Raw genomic sequence first — 13,038 nt, forward strand, 5'->3', positions numbered from 1 at the left:
TAGGGCACACTATTAGGTTAGTCTTTAGACGTACCGTATATATCAACATTTGTTGTTGTCATATCTTTATGGTTAGGGTATATTCGTACTACGACGAAAAACCCCATGCCACATGTAATGTTCATGAGCGTATGGAATTTTCGTGCTGAGTTCTATGATAATTATACTTTACAACTACTATGGTTTGAAAAATTATATTTTGTATTCTCCTAAAGTTACTTCACTTAAAAAATTACTCACACAATTTTACATAAAATAAATAAAGAAATATCGGCAAAATTATATCGAACAAAAAATTAAGAAAAAAATAAACACTCCGTGATGCCGTTTGGACAAGTATTTGCATAATAAATATTTTTCGCCAAACCAGTCACTAAAAATTATTTTTGCATGCATAATTTTTTTTACTAATTTTCTTATTTTTGGTACTATAAATAAGACAAAAATTGTCAAAAATAAAACAGATTTTTGCATCACCAATCAACGAAAAAATTGATTTTTCTATTTCCATTGTAAGAAAATTTTGCACAACCAATCCGCGAAAAGAAAATTTTTCACAGGACCAAACTGTGGAACTTCATTTTCGCACTTTCAATCAAAGAAAATATTTTTTATATTTCAATGAGCGAAAATTCAATTTTTTATGGATCTTAAGAGTGAAAATCGAATTTTCGCTGGTTCATTATGCGAAAACTAGGTTTACTTGAACCATCTCGCAACAGTGGGATATTTTTATATTTTTTTTGAAATTGTACAATATTTTCAAAATTGCCATATAAAAAATATTTAAAAAATCACGGTAAAGCAGGGCGAAAACAAAGCGTCCTAGGTAATTGTTATTTTTTTTCTCTTTTTCACCGTAGGTCAGGATCCCCATGGGAGAGAAAACTCGCACGGTCCTGACACTGTCAGGTCAGGACACCTTCACTCTGCCGCGGCAGCTTTTACTTTCTCCCCACGCGCCCCCGGGAGCTGGTGAATCCGCCACCCCTCCACCTTTTGCTACTGCGGTACTGCATTACTGATCGATGACAGGCCGGTCCAGCACTGATGGTCCTACTGATCAGAGTCCAGTAAATTCGCACTGGGGTAAAAGAGAGTACTCCACTAGTACTAGCGACGAGTCAATTTCCCCTGTCCCATGTGCAACGGCATGCAGGGGTAGAAAAGGGACCGTTAGTTTAACCGCAGGTGACATGACTTGTGGGGTAGGGGAATCGTCGACGGGCCCACATGTCAGAAGCAACGCGTTTAGCACCCTCGGGGCCGCTGCGAGCCTGCGATGGTGGTTGGCAGCTTGGCGCCGTTCTTTCGACCGCTACCGTTAGATCCTTAACGACTCCCGAGGAGGAGCGCCTTTCGGCCGCGTTGCCCCACGTCTGCACGCGAGGGTCGTCAAGTCCTGTTTCTATGCGTGTGGGGTCCGTACCTTGTGGCCCGCGTGGAAGTGAGGCAGGGGGGCCTCGCGTGGCACATCGAAAGGGGCGCCTTCCTTGGGTTCGGGTCCGACCGCGATTCGGCCCGCTGAACCCCCGGCCGAGTGGTTGATTCACCGTCGTGTTGATGCGAACTACCGGATATACCCCTTGCCTTTCTTCTGTGGAGGGAGAGGACAGAACAGAGAAATACTGGATGCCATCAGCCGTTCGGCGCTACATTGACGTCACAGTCCTTATATGAACAGTAAATTTATGACGTTATCTATTCTAGTGTGCATTGCAAGGTGGCCGACTGTAGAATACTATTCACCCTCATATAAATATTGTTTCCTCTTTATTTCACTGGTGTGATGATAAAGTCAAACGATCTAAATCCTTCGTAAGATCTGTGTCCATTACACTCCCTGATTATCTGTTTAAGATCAGTTTGAGATAGTAGTTAACGGTTGCCTGTACAACATAAAACAAAGCATGTTTTAAAATGCAGAGATTTTGTTTAAGAATCCACGATCACCAATTCACCATAGGAGATAGGGGATTTTGAAAAAACTACCAGATGAAATTATAGAGTGAACAATGTCATGTCGCCATAGACTTTCGGGTTCCGCCTCTTCCGAATGACATGGAGCGATAGTACAATCATCGTTTTTAATGTAGCAATCGCATGGGAATTTATAGTACAGGATACGTTCAATTTAGCAAGTCATCGAAAAACAATATTACTGCAAGTTTTAACAGCACTAGGTCAGAGTTTGGAATTGTCAATTCGCGCCATGCTCGGTTTAGTTTGCATGATTTACCGTCTCTAACGTTTAAAACTGTAGCACTAGAATGAAAAACCCTGTGCTCAACTTCTGACGTTACTAGCTTTCGTGTCTATCTTGTTTTTTTAATCCGCTAATGCTACTCAGGCAATCGTGGAAGAAATTTCAAGTACTTATTGAAGTTCGTAGTACGTACGTATGTCTTTGAAAAGATGCAAATGATGACCTAAAATACGCCCTAAATCTAAAATTAGACAATATATGTAAGCGTATTTGCTAAAATAGGTAATAAGTTATCGTATTTATAATTTTAGTATTCGTATTCGGCACATTATTTACAGAAAATAAAATTTTGGTACACGATACGTCGAAAAACTACGGACCCGATCATATTCAACACATCGTGTGTCGAATATGACACGGTGTGCCGAATACGGGCTATAGTGCCATATTCGGCACACCGTGTGCCAAATATGGCATTTATCCGCCGTGCGGTCACTAATTTGGTACACGGTCATATTTGGCACCCCGTATATCGAATATGGCGTTGTAGCCCGTATTCACCACACGGTGTGCCGAATATAGGTTTTTCGACGTACGGTGTACCAAAAATTCATTTTCAGTAAATGATGCACCGAATACGAATGTTAAATTTGTAAATACGATAATATATTGTCTATTTCGACAAATATACTTATGTATGTTATTTAATTTTGATTTTTTGCCCTAAAACACCAAGCCATCTTGATTCCATATTAAAAAAATGAGCTCCTCGCTTGAGATTACTGCTCTGTATACCTATCATGCTCATAATTTTGTCATTTTTTAGCAGTATAAACATGCTAACTAAGATTTTTCTTCTCCAGCAAATACCCCAACCCCAATCACCATTAAACAAAATAAATAAATAATCATAAAGAAGAATTATGCATGAAACATTATTTTGATACAAGTCAAGCCAATCTATACCCAGTGGCGAATTCAGAATAAAAATAACCAGATGTTCTTAGGCTAGTTTGCTAGGGATTATGTGTTCACTTGTTAAACTAGATAGTATTACATATGATGGATTATTAAAAAATAAAAATTTAAACGATATCATATGCACGTATAAACACAAGGTTGATCCGCCCCTTTCTGCACACGAACCAGGATTAAACAAAGTTTAGAACTCACCTATTTCCAACGAAAAGCGAAGGGAAAAAATTAGGAAGACCCGTCTAATCCAAACACCTGTGAACACATATACTGCGCCACATGAGCTGGGCCCACGCGTGAATCATTCCACGCTGGAGGTAGGGCCCGTCGGGGGCACGCATGTGCTGGGCTGGAGCGGGCCCCGCGCCGTATCTGCAGGACAAGGAGCGGGAAGTGTGGAGTCGTGCCCACTGCCGCGGCAGCGGACGGCCGCGATCGCGCGCACGGGAGCCGACCGTTTGGGGCCGGTGGGTGCCTTGCCTGGGTGCACTATGCTGCTGCCGGGGTAGTATTAGAGATGGCAATCCTACCTTTGAGTTCGGTATAATTATCATATCCGATGCATATAGATATAGGTCTAAAATTTTACTCATAGGCATGACGGGTTGGTACTTAGTGAACTCGCGAGTCAGGTGTGGGTATAATCTTTTGCCCACAGATATCCGCAGATATACTCATTAACACAATCAACAGGCCAATAGCCTAGAGTACCTAGTCCAAAGCTTTGAAGCCCAACCCAATTTCCAAAGCTAACCCTAATAGTCTGCACTCGTGTCGTTGCTAGCTCGCTGCTCCCTCTCTAATCACCATTCCCAGCCGCCTCAGTGTTGCTCGCCTGATCACCTCAATGTTTCCCGATTTCGGGCTTCTGGTCGTCGTTCGCCACTCCATGCCACGCGCGCACCATCCTTGGGCGCTCAGCCCGCCTCTTCCTGCTGTGCGCCGGTCGCCAAATCATGGTCGTTGCTCCCTGCCCTGCCATGCGCGGTGCCGTCCTCGAGTGCCTAGCCCGCCGCGCCCTGCTGTGCGCCGTGACCCTGTTTCTGGCGCCGACCCTGACCGGCAAGGCAGCCACCCTCATCTGACTCCAGCCCCACCTCCTCGATTCCCTGGACGCCGCCTTAGGCCTCAGCCGTCCGCCACTACCTGCCAGGTTAAGGTGTGGTTGCAACTACTTGATTCAGTGATTGATTTATTTGTGTAAAACTCTGATAGATTTATTGTGTAAAACTCTGATAGATCATTACTCCTGGATTAAAAAAAAATCATTTCGAATAGGCTTATTCAAGGAAAATTTCATCATCTTCTTGTAGAGCCAGCAAGTCACAACTGAGAAAAAATATATTTTTGTTGCTTGTTTGAGACTTGAGACTTGCTGTTTCACTTGTTGAGTCTTGTTGAAATGCTAGCTGCTGTCTTGCTGAACTACTGCTGTAAAAAAGAAGTGTTGCTGCTTGTTGGAATGCTGCTGCAGTGCTGCTGCTGCCAAAAACTCGTGGGCGACCCACGGGTTTTGGGTACCCAGCGGGGCACGGGCAATGTTTTCTGCCCGTCACTCTTCGTGGGCATGGGTCGGGCACGGGTCTACTTCGCCCGCACTTGACTGACCCATTGCCATCCCTAGGTAGTATTGGTTGTCCGCGTTGCCAAGGGATCCGTTAGGAAACCTAAAATTTACAACTGAATGTGGACCCGTCTAGATATCTTAAAAGATTCGATTATATCTCTTAGGGTTTTTTACTATATATATGGGGTAGAACATCTCGTTGTAAACACAAATGAATAAAGAATAAGTAGCTTTTCTCTGACATTGTATCTCCTTTGTAATTGTTCTCTTGATGGATCGTTGGACTACATCTGGTAGCAGTGATTCCTCAACAGGATCCGCTGGTCAAATCCGGTTGCCGCCCTCAAGCAAAGTATGCGGTGACTCGAAGGCCACCACCACAGATCGGGGAAAATGAAGGGGTGTATGATGGCACCGCTGGCATGAAAGCTGGCGGCTTTCTTGCTTCGTTGCGCCACTGCACTCCTGGAGGACCGCCGGCACTGCCCTGAGCACTCGCTGCCATGCACCCTAACCACCGCGCGCCACTACATTGAAGCCGTTACACACGCCTGCGCACATGCACCGCCCGAAGCGGCATCGCCGGGCCATCGCGCCGCTGCAGCCTTTGGTGGACCACCACGTCGCCATAAGTGGCCCAATTGAGCGCCACACCAGCGGCCTGCAATGTGCCGCCAGCCGCGTCGCTCGCATGTGCGATCGCCCGAAGCGACACCGTCGCGTGGTACCACCCGCAACCACTCGCACCGTCGCCGCTCGGATTGAATCAGGAGGCAGTAGGGTTTCCAAACCCTAGCTACCCCATATAAGTAGGGCGCGCGGGCTCGATGGGCCGGGTTGACCCAAGATGTAAGCAGGCTGGCCTGATAGAAGGAAAATCCGGTGAAAGAAAAGAAAAGAAAAGGGAAATTCTAATTTTTCCATTTAGCCCCCCAATTTTCCATTATTTGAGCGCAATCCTAAACTTTTGCGTTTAGACCCCTGGTTATTCTGAAATTTATATAGAGCCTCTGTTCTGCATATAAGTACCTCTAGAATTCGATTTTTTATCTGTTTTAGCAATTATGCAGTACTTAATTCTGTTATTATTGTTTTCTATGTTGTTAATTATTATTATTACTGTTTAAATTGCCTATTATGCATTTAAATTCAGTAAAATTCGAATTATAGTACAGAAAATGTCAAAAAAAATTGCAGTAACCCTACTTAGCAACATGATGCAACTTTACTAGTAGTAATACTTGCGTTATTAAATATGTAGATGACTACATCATAAACAAGGAGTTTACTGAGCTTAGTGCAGATGATCGCAACTATCTCACTTGGGCGTCGGATATCCGGATTGTACTTGGAACGAAAAGGCTCTGCGCTGCTATTAGCCTTGGAACAAGTAGTTCAATTGTTCCCACGAAGGATCAGAATGATCAGACACTTTATTTTCTTCGCCACCATCTCTCCTCAACTTTGAAGGATGAGTACAGGGTAATGACCAGCACTAAGGCACTATGAGACGCACTGTAGGAGCGTTTTGAGCGCCTTAAGTACACCATCATGTCATATGGTGAGCAGAACCAGACATGCTATAAGTGCGGTGTTTGGGGCCATTGGTCCCGAATCTGAAAAGAACCAAAGCATGCTATGGAGGCATACCGGAAGAAGAAGGAGCAGCAAGAAGCACACCTCACCTAAAGGTGGCCAACTGGGCCGGGCCTAACGGGCCAACCCGAGGCACGGGAAAATGGCCCGGCCCAGGCACGGCACGGCACGAGAGTAAACGGGTCGGGCCAGCACAGCACGGTTAGGCGGGCCATGCCTAGGCTGAAGCCGCGGCACGCCGGGCCGGCACGGCACGACCCATTTGAGTTTTTCTATTTTTTAAAGGTTTTATATAATTTGTTTATCCCTAATACATAAAGAGATGCTTAACAGGGTGGTAGAGTTGTTGTTTCCCATGTATGAGATCGTGAGTTCGATTCCAACATCTGGCATTTTTTTTGATGTTTTTTCTGATTTTCACGTGTTAACGGGCCGATAGGCAAAAAAAACATCATTGGTCCTATCGCGCCGCGGGCTGGCACGACATGGCCCGATCTTAAATGGGCCGTGCCTGGGCTGCAGCCACGGCACGTGGGCCAGCATGGCACGGCCCGTTTAGCTAACGGGCTGTAACGGACCATGCCTAAACGGGTCGTGCCTGACTGAACCCGTGCCGTGCTGGGCCGGGCCGCCCATTTGGACACCTCTGCCTCACCATTGCAGTGGGGATGGAAGTGGATAAAGCAGTAGCAGTTGGGGTGCGGGATATCTCACCTGGAAGTTGATGATGCTGCCACATTGGCAGTAAAAGACCTCCAAATGAAGGATGCAGAGGCCTTTACTTTGCCCTCCACCACTGCTATAGAAGATGCCATGAAGGATGAAGTGAAAAAGAAAGACATTGAAGAAGAAGTGGCCGGATATTTCGCAGACTTTATCTAGAATTAGAGTGATTAACCATTTAATTAGTTGTAGAGGAGGATTGAATAAATGTAAGCTCTAGAAGAGCAAGCTTAACTGCAAACAATATTTTTTAATAGTTAATAAAGCATTTAGTCATGTTGCTACTTCCTCGCATGTGAATGATTGAATGCTTTATTTATAGAATATGTGTGGTGCCCGTATGGAGGAAGTGTGTATTGTGGACAGTGGAACCACAAACACCATCTTAAGAGAAAATATGTATTTTCAGTCTATTAGAAATAGCTCTAGAAAAGTGATGACTGTCACTGGTAGTGATAAATGCATAGTAGGTTCTAGAAGAACCACATTCATACTACTTAGGGGAACTACTTTGCACATTGAAGAAGCATTGTTGTACGCGCTGAATCCACAAGAAATCTCCTAAATTTTAAAGATATTTGCGCTGACGATTTCTATGTAAAAACTGGTGAAGAAGATGGTAGGAAGCACCTACTCATCACTAAGCATGATTGTGAAGTGAGAATACTAGAAAAATTTCTCTCCATGAACAGTGGCTTGTACTACACTCACATTAAAGTACCTGAATTGTTCACTACCTTCAAGACTGTATTTCGTAGTACAGAATTATTCTTCCTATGGTATGATAGATTAGGTCACTCTGGTCTTAGAATGATGAGGAACATAATTACTAACTCATAAGGTCCTGGCATAAATGTGAAGAAATTTCCCGAATCATGAAGATTTTGTATGCTACCGAGAAATTAATTATAAGACCGTCTACCTTGAAGGTACAAGATGAAATCCCTGCATTCCTAGACTGAATCCAGAGGGATATTTGTGGTCCTATTCAGTCATTTTCTGACCTATTTCGGTACTTCATGGTATTGATAGACACATACTCGAAATGGTTGCATGTATGTCTATTATCTACTCGCAACCATGCTTTTACAAAGTTGATCTTGCAAATCATACAAAATAGGAATAATTTTCCTAACTATCGAGTGAAATCCATTAGAATGGATAATGCTGGAGAATTTACTTCTAAAGCGTTTGATGATTATTGCACTGGTATGAGAATTAAACTTGAACATTATGTACCGCATGTCCACACTCAGAATGGACTAGCTGAAGCACTGATAAAAAGAATAAAATTCATTGCTAGACATTTGTTACAGCACTGTAATTTGCCCGCTACATGTTGGAGACATGCAGTCTTACATGCATTAGCTCTCATTAGTTATAGACCATCCTCCTATAACATCCATTCACCTATGCAACTAGTGCAAGGGGTAATTCTGAAGATTTCCCATTTACGTAAATTTGGATGCATGGTTTATGTGTCAATACCGTCACCATAGCGAACCACTATAGGACCTTTACGAAAAGTTGGAATATATGTCGATTATGATACTGCATATATAATCCGATACTTAGAACCAACAACTGAAAATCTGCATACGGCCCATTTCGCTGACTGTATTTTTGATGAAAATAATTTTCCGTCATTATGAGGAGAAAATATACCCTTGGATGAAAAATACCGGGAAATTATTTGGCCGACCAAAGGAGTTGCGGCACATGATCCTCGCACTAGTGAAGCGAATGATGAAGTACAAAAAAATTATTGATTTGTAGAAATTAGCAAACGATCTGTTTGATCATTTTTGTGATTTGAAGAGCATGACTAAGTCGCATGTGCCTACACGCGATGCACCGGAGAGGGTGGAAGTACCAAAAGAAGGTACATCTCACTTGTCCTAGGAGCTCCAAATAATAAAAGGATAAGAAATTCGGTTTCTCAAGTCCCAAATAGCCGGAGACGTCTGGCAATAGTGGAAAATGAGAACTCACCACATCCGATCACAAAAATACCCCAAAGAAAAAAGAAAGAGAGCTAGTTGAGACATGACGATGGTATGAAACCTCAGGAAGTAGGCATACCGGATTTGAATCTTCCCACGCAGGAAGAAACCAGCAAAAATACGCGCACTGAAATTGACGCTGGTAAACTAAAGGACCTTGCTCCAACAGTAAGGAATCATGAAGAGCAAGATGAAGAAGCACCTGGAAGTGCAACCCATGATGAAATAGTAATAAACTATGTGAACTCAGGGGAATCCTTGAATAGAGCAACCACAATAGTTGACTCATACTTCGCAAATAAAACTACCACAACTATTGATCATGACCCTGAGCTTACATCACTCACTGAATGTAGAATGAGGTCAGATTGGAAAGACTGGCAGAAGGCAATAACATCTGAATTGTTGTCACTAAACAAAAGAGAGGTTTTTGGGTCAATATGCTGCACACCTCCCCACATCAAACCAGTAGGATACAAGTGGGGTTTTGTTTGTAAGAGGAATGAAATGAATGAAATTGTGAGGTACAAAGCATGACTGGTTGTGCAAGGTTCCACTCAACGACCAGGTGTTGATTATAAAGAAACCTATTCCCTGGTGATGGATGGCATTAACTTTAGATATTTAATCTCGATGACAGTCAACCTGGAGTTGAAAATGAAATTGATGGATGTTGTGACTGCATATCTTTATGGAAGCCTTGATTCGAATATTTATATGAAGGTACCTGAAGGAATACCATTGCCGAATCAGGATAGAAGAAATAGACAGCTTTATAGTATACAATTGAAGAAGTCGCTATATGAGTTGAAACAATCGGGTAGAATGTGATACAATCGTTTGAGTGAATTTCTCGAAAAATGAGGCTACACAAATAGTACGAATTGTCCTTGTGTATTCATAAGAAGGTCCCAGAATAGATTATGTATAATATATGTATACGTAGATGATCTGAATATCATCGCTACAGAAGAAGAAATTGAGGAAGCAAGCTCATACTTGAAGTCTGAAGTTGAAATGAAAATTTTGGGTAAAACCAAATTTTGCTTGGGTCTGGAGCTAGAGCATGTAGCAGATAGAATCTTTGTACATCAGTCAAACTACACTTAGAAGATGTTAGAGCGGTTTGATTTTTAAAAATCATTTTCCGCCAAAACCCACATGGTTGGAAGGTCATTGCAAGTTGATCAAGATCCCTATAGACCTAGAGAAGAGGGGGAGGAAGTATTGGGACCGGAATTTCCATACTTAAGTGTAATAGGTGCGCTGATGTATCTAGCTAATTGCATTAGGCCAGACATAGTGTTTGCAATAAACCTACTTGCATGATACAATGCAAAGCCCACTAAAAGGTATTGGAACGGCTTGAAGGATATTCTGTGTTATTTGCAAGATAGGAAAGATATGAGTCTGTTCTACGGAAAAAATCAGGATCTAAGTCTAGTTGGATATGCAGATGCTGGTATCTATTAGACCCGCATATAGCGAAATCACAGACTGGTTATGTTTTCCTATATGGTGAAACTACAATTTTCTGAAAAATCATCAAAGCAAAGTCTTCTATCTACTTCGACGAACCACTTGAAAATAATAGCTTTATATGAAGCCACACGGAAATACGAATGGCTTAGAAGAGTGATCAATCATATCCAACAGTCATGTGATTTGAACACTACTAATACCCCACCATTATTTATGAAGATATATTACATGTATTACACAAGTGCAATCGAGATATGTGAAAAACAACTTAACAAAGAATATCAACCCCAAGTTCTTTTATGCTCAAGAATTATATAAGATGAATGAAATAAAGGTAATGCATACCAAGTCATATGAGAATCTTGCAGATTTATTCACTAAGTCTCTCCCTGTATCTAGTTTTGAAAGATGTGTTCGTGGCATTGGAATGACGAAGCTTAGAGAATTGCACATTTCAGGAGGAAATTTTTCACATAATACTGATAAAGGAATTAAATCTTAGTCAAGAAGAGTAAGTGCCCAAAAGTTAATCATGAAGATTATATGCCCATTTTGGATGGATTGTACTCTTTTTCCCTTAGATGAGTTTTTCTAAAGTTTCTCATGTTAAGGTTTTTAACGAGGCAATTTTTGTGACCATGTCGCAAGCTATGTACTATTTCTCTCAATTTTTTTCACTTGGTTTTTGGGGAGTTTTTAATGAGACATATGCATTTTATGAGAAGTGCCTAAGGGGGTGTCGGCGTATTGAGTCAAGGGGTACCCTGGCTAACAGGCCTCGTAGGAGACTTAACGACTAGAGGTGTATATTTTCCAAAAACTAGCCAATCGTGTGATCAGGATATGGCTTCCCAAAAACCAGCCTGTAATATCTGAAAGCTTCGATGCATTGTCCAAATGACCGAAATAACCTAATAAGGTATCGGTCAATGATGCTGTATGACCTATCCTCTAGTTTGATCGGCTCATCCGTCATCACCCATTGAGTCCCTGGATTCGTCATGGTAATCTTCTACAGTAGCCTTGGTTCATAGTTGTAAGACTCCTCAAAGCTTCCAAATAGTATCTTCAACGCCTTCTGCTTCGCTCGTCACGTGGTGTGGTAATTGATCAGCATACCCGTCTTAGTCTACACCTCCTCCATAATAGATTTTGGTGATAAACAAATGTCTGTGCCAACAAAGGTGATGAGGAGTTGGGCTATAAACCTCGCATCAAAGGCATGGCTCACATTCCTAATAGCCTCTTTGCTGGATGTATGTGAGGTGTGTATACTGATCACAAAATAGTTCTCATATTTAGGCTTATGTGCTCATACGAATTAAGGACAAATCAGGTGTTTGAAACACCTAACCTCATACTCCGTAGGGTTTGACCGGACGCACTTTTGATCCCTTCTTGTCATTACAACATAGTTGCTAATAAAGTGGACGACCTCCCCCCTTTACAAAATTGTTGCCCAATCTGGATGTCCCTATTCTGGTATCCCCAGTTAGATAATGTGTTATACTCAATGACGGCACAATCCAGCAAACCAGCACCGCGAAAATACTGGATCGTTGGCACGGGGTCGTCATTGTTAGCATATTCTTCATACCCGCTACCACCGGCTTCATCATCCATTCATCCTGCATCTACATCAGATTGGTTCACTCTAGCTCCATCTCTACCGGAACCGCCCTCCGCAACATGCCCTCCATCCTCTTCATGCATCACCTGCTACCTTGATCCTTCCACGGTACTCACTGCATCACCATGCACTAGTCGTGACACTATGTTTACGTACACCCCATATCAAAGTTCTTCTCCAATGCCTTGCGTGAGTACAAAGCTCATGAGTTCTTTCTTCTCATCTTGAACAACGTATGAACAACGACCGAGCTGTTTGGAATAATCTGTAACCACACACCCTCCAGGACAACAGTATGAGATTACTGGTTTACACGTAAAAGACTCATAACATGTGATTTCAGGTCCTCTAGGTCATTAGGTACCTCAACCAAACTCTCTATGTGCTGGCAGTTCTGAATTGTTACGAGCCTCCCGTTCAAAACTACGGGACGTTCTGCATAATAAATATGGAAAGTCATATCGTATCGGTAAATAAATGTGCATCTAATAAAATTATTACTTATATGTTTGCACGATACACATGCTAAATATGTAAGTAATTAACAAAGCTAATTAAATCATCATTATTACATAAAAATAAAAAAATTAATATTCAATATTGAATTAAAATATTATTTAAATTAACAGGAAAGTTACATTAAGCAAATATTCAATCTCCTTATAAGTTGACACTGCATTATTAACTTATTCATAGATTTTTTTACGTTGAGTGAGTTGAGCTAAGGTGCCCCGAGTTTTTTTTACTAATCAATTTCGCACTACATACTATTATACAATCTACTAACCTAGGCAAATAAATACTATTACACAACAACACGCTAATTACTATTATACAAATTCATGCTAATTATTAT

The sequence above is a fragment of the Phragmites australis genome, chromosome 1 (genome assembly GCF_958298935.1).
Source record: "Phragmites australis chromosome 1, lpPhrAust1.1, whole genome shotgun sequence".
NCBI lineage: Eukaryota > Viridiplantae > Streptophyta > Magnoliopsida > Poales > Poaceae > Phragmites > Phragmites australis.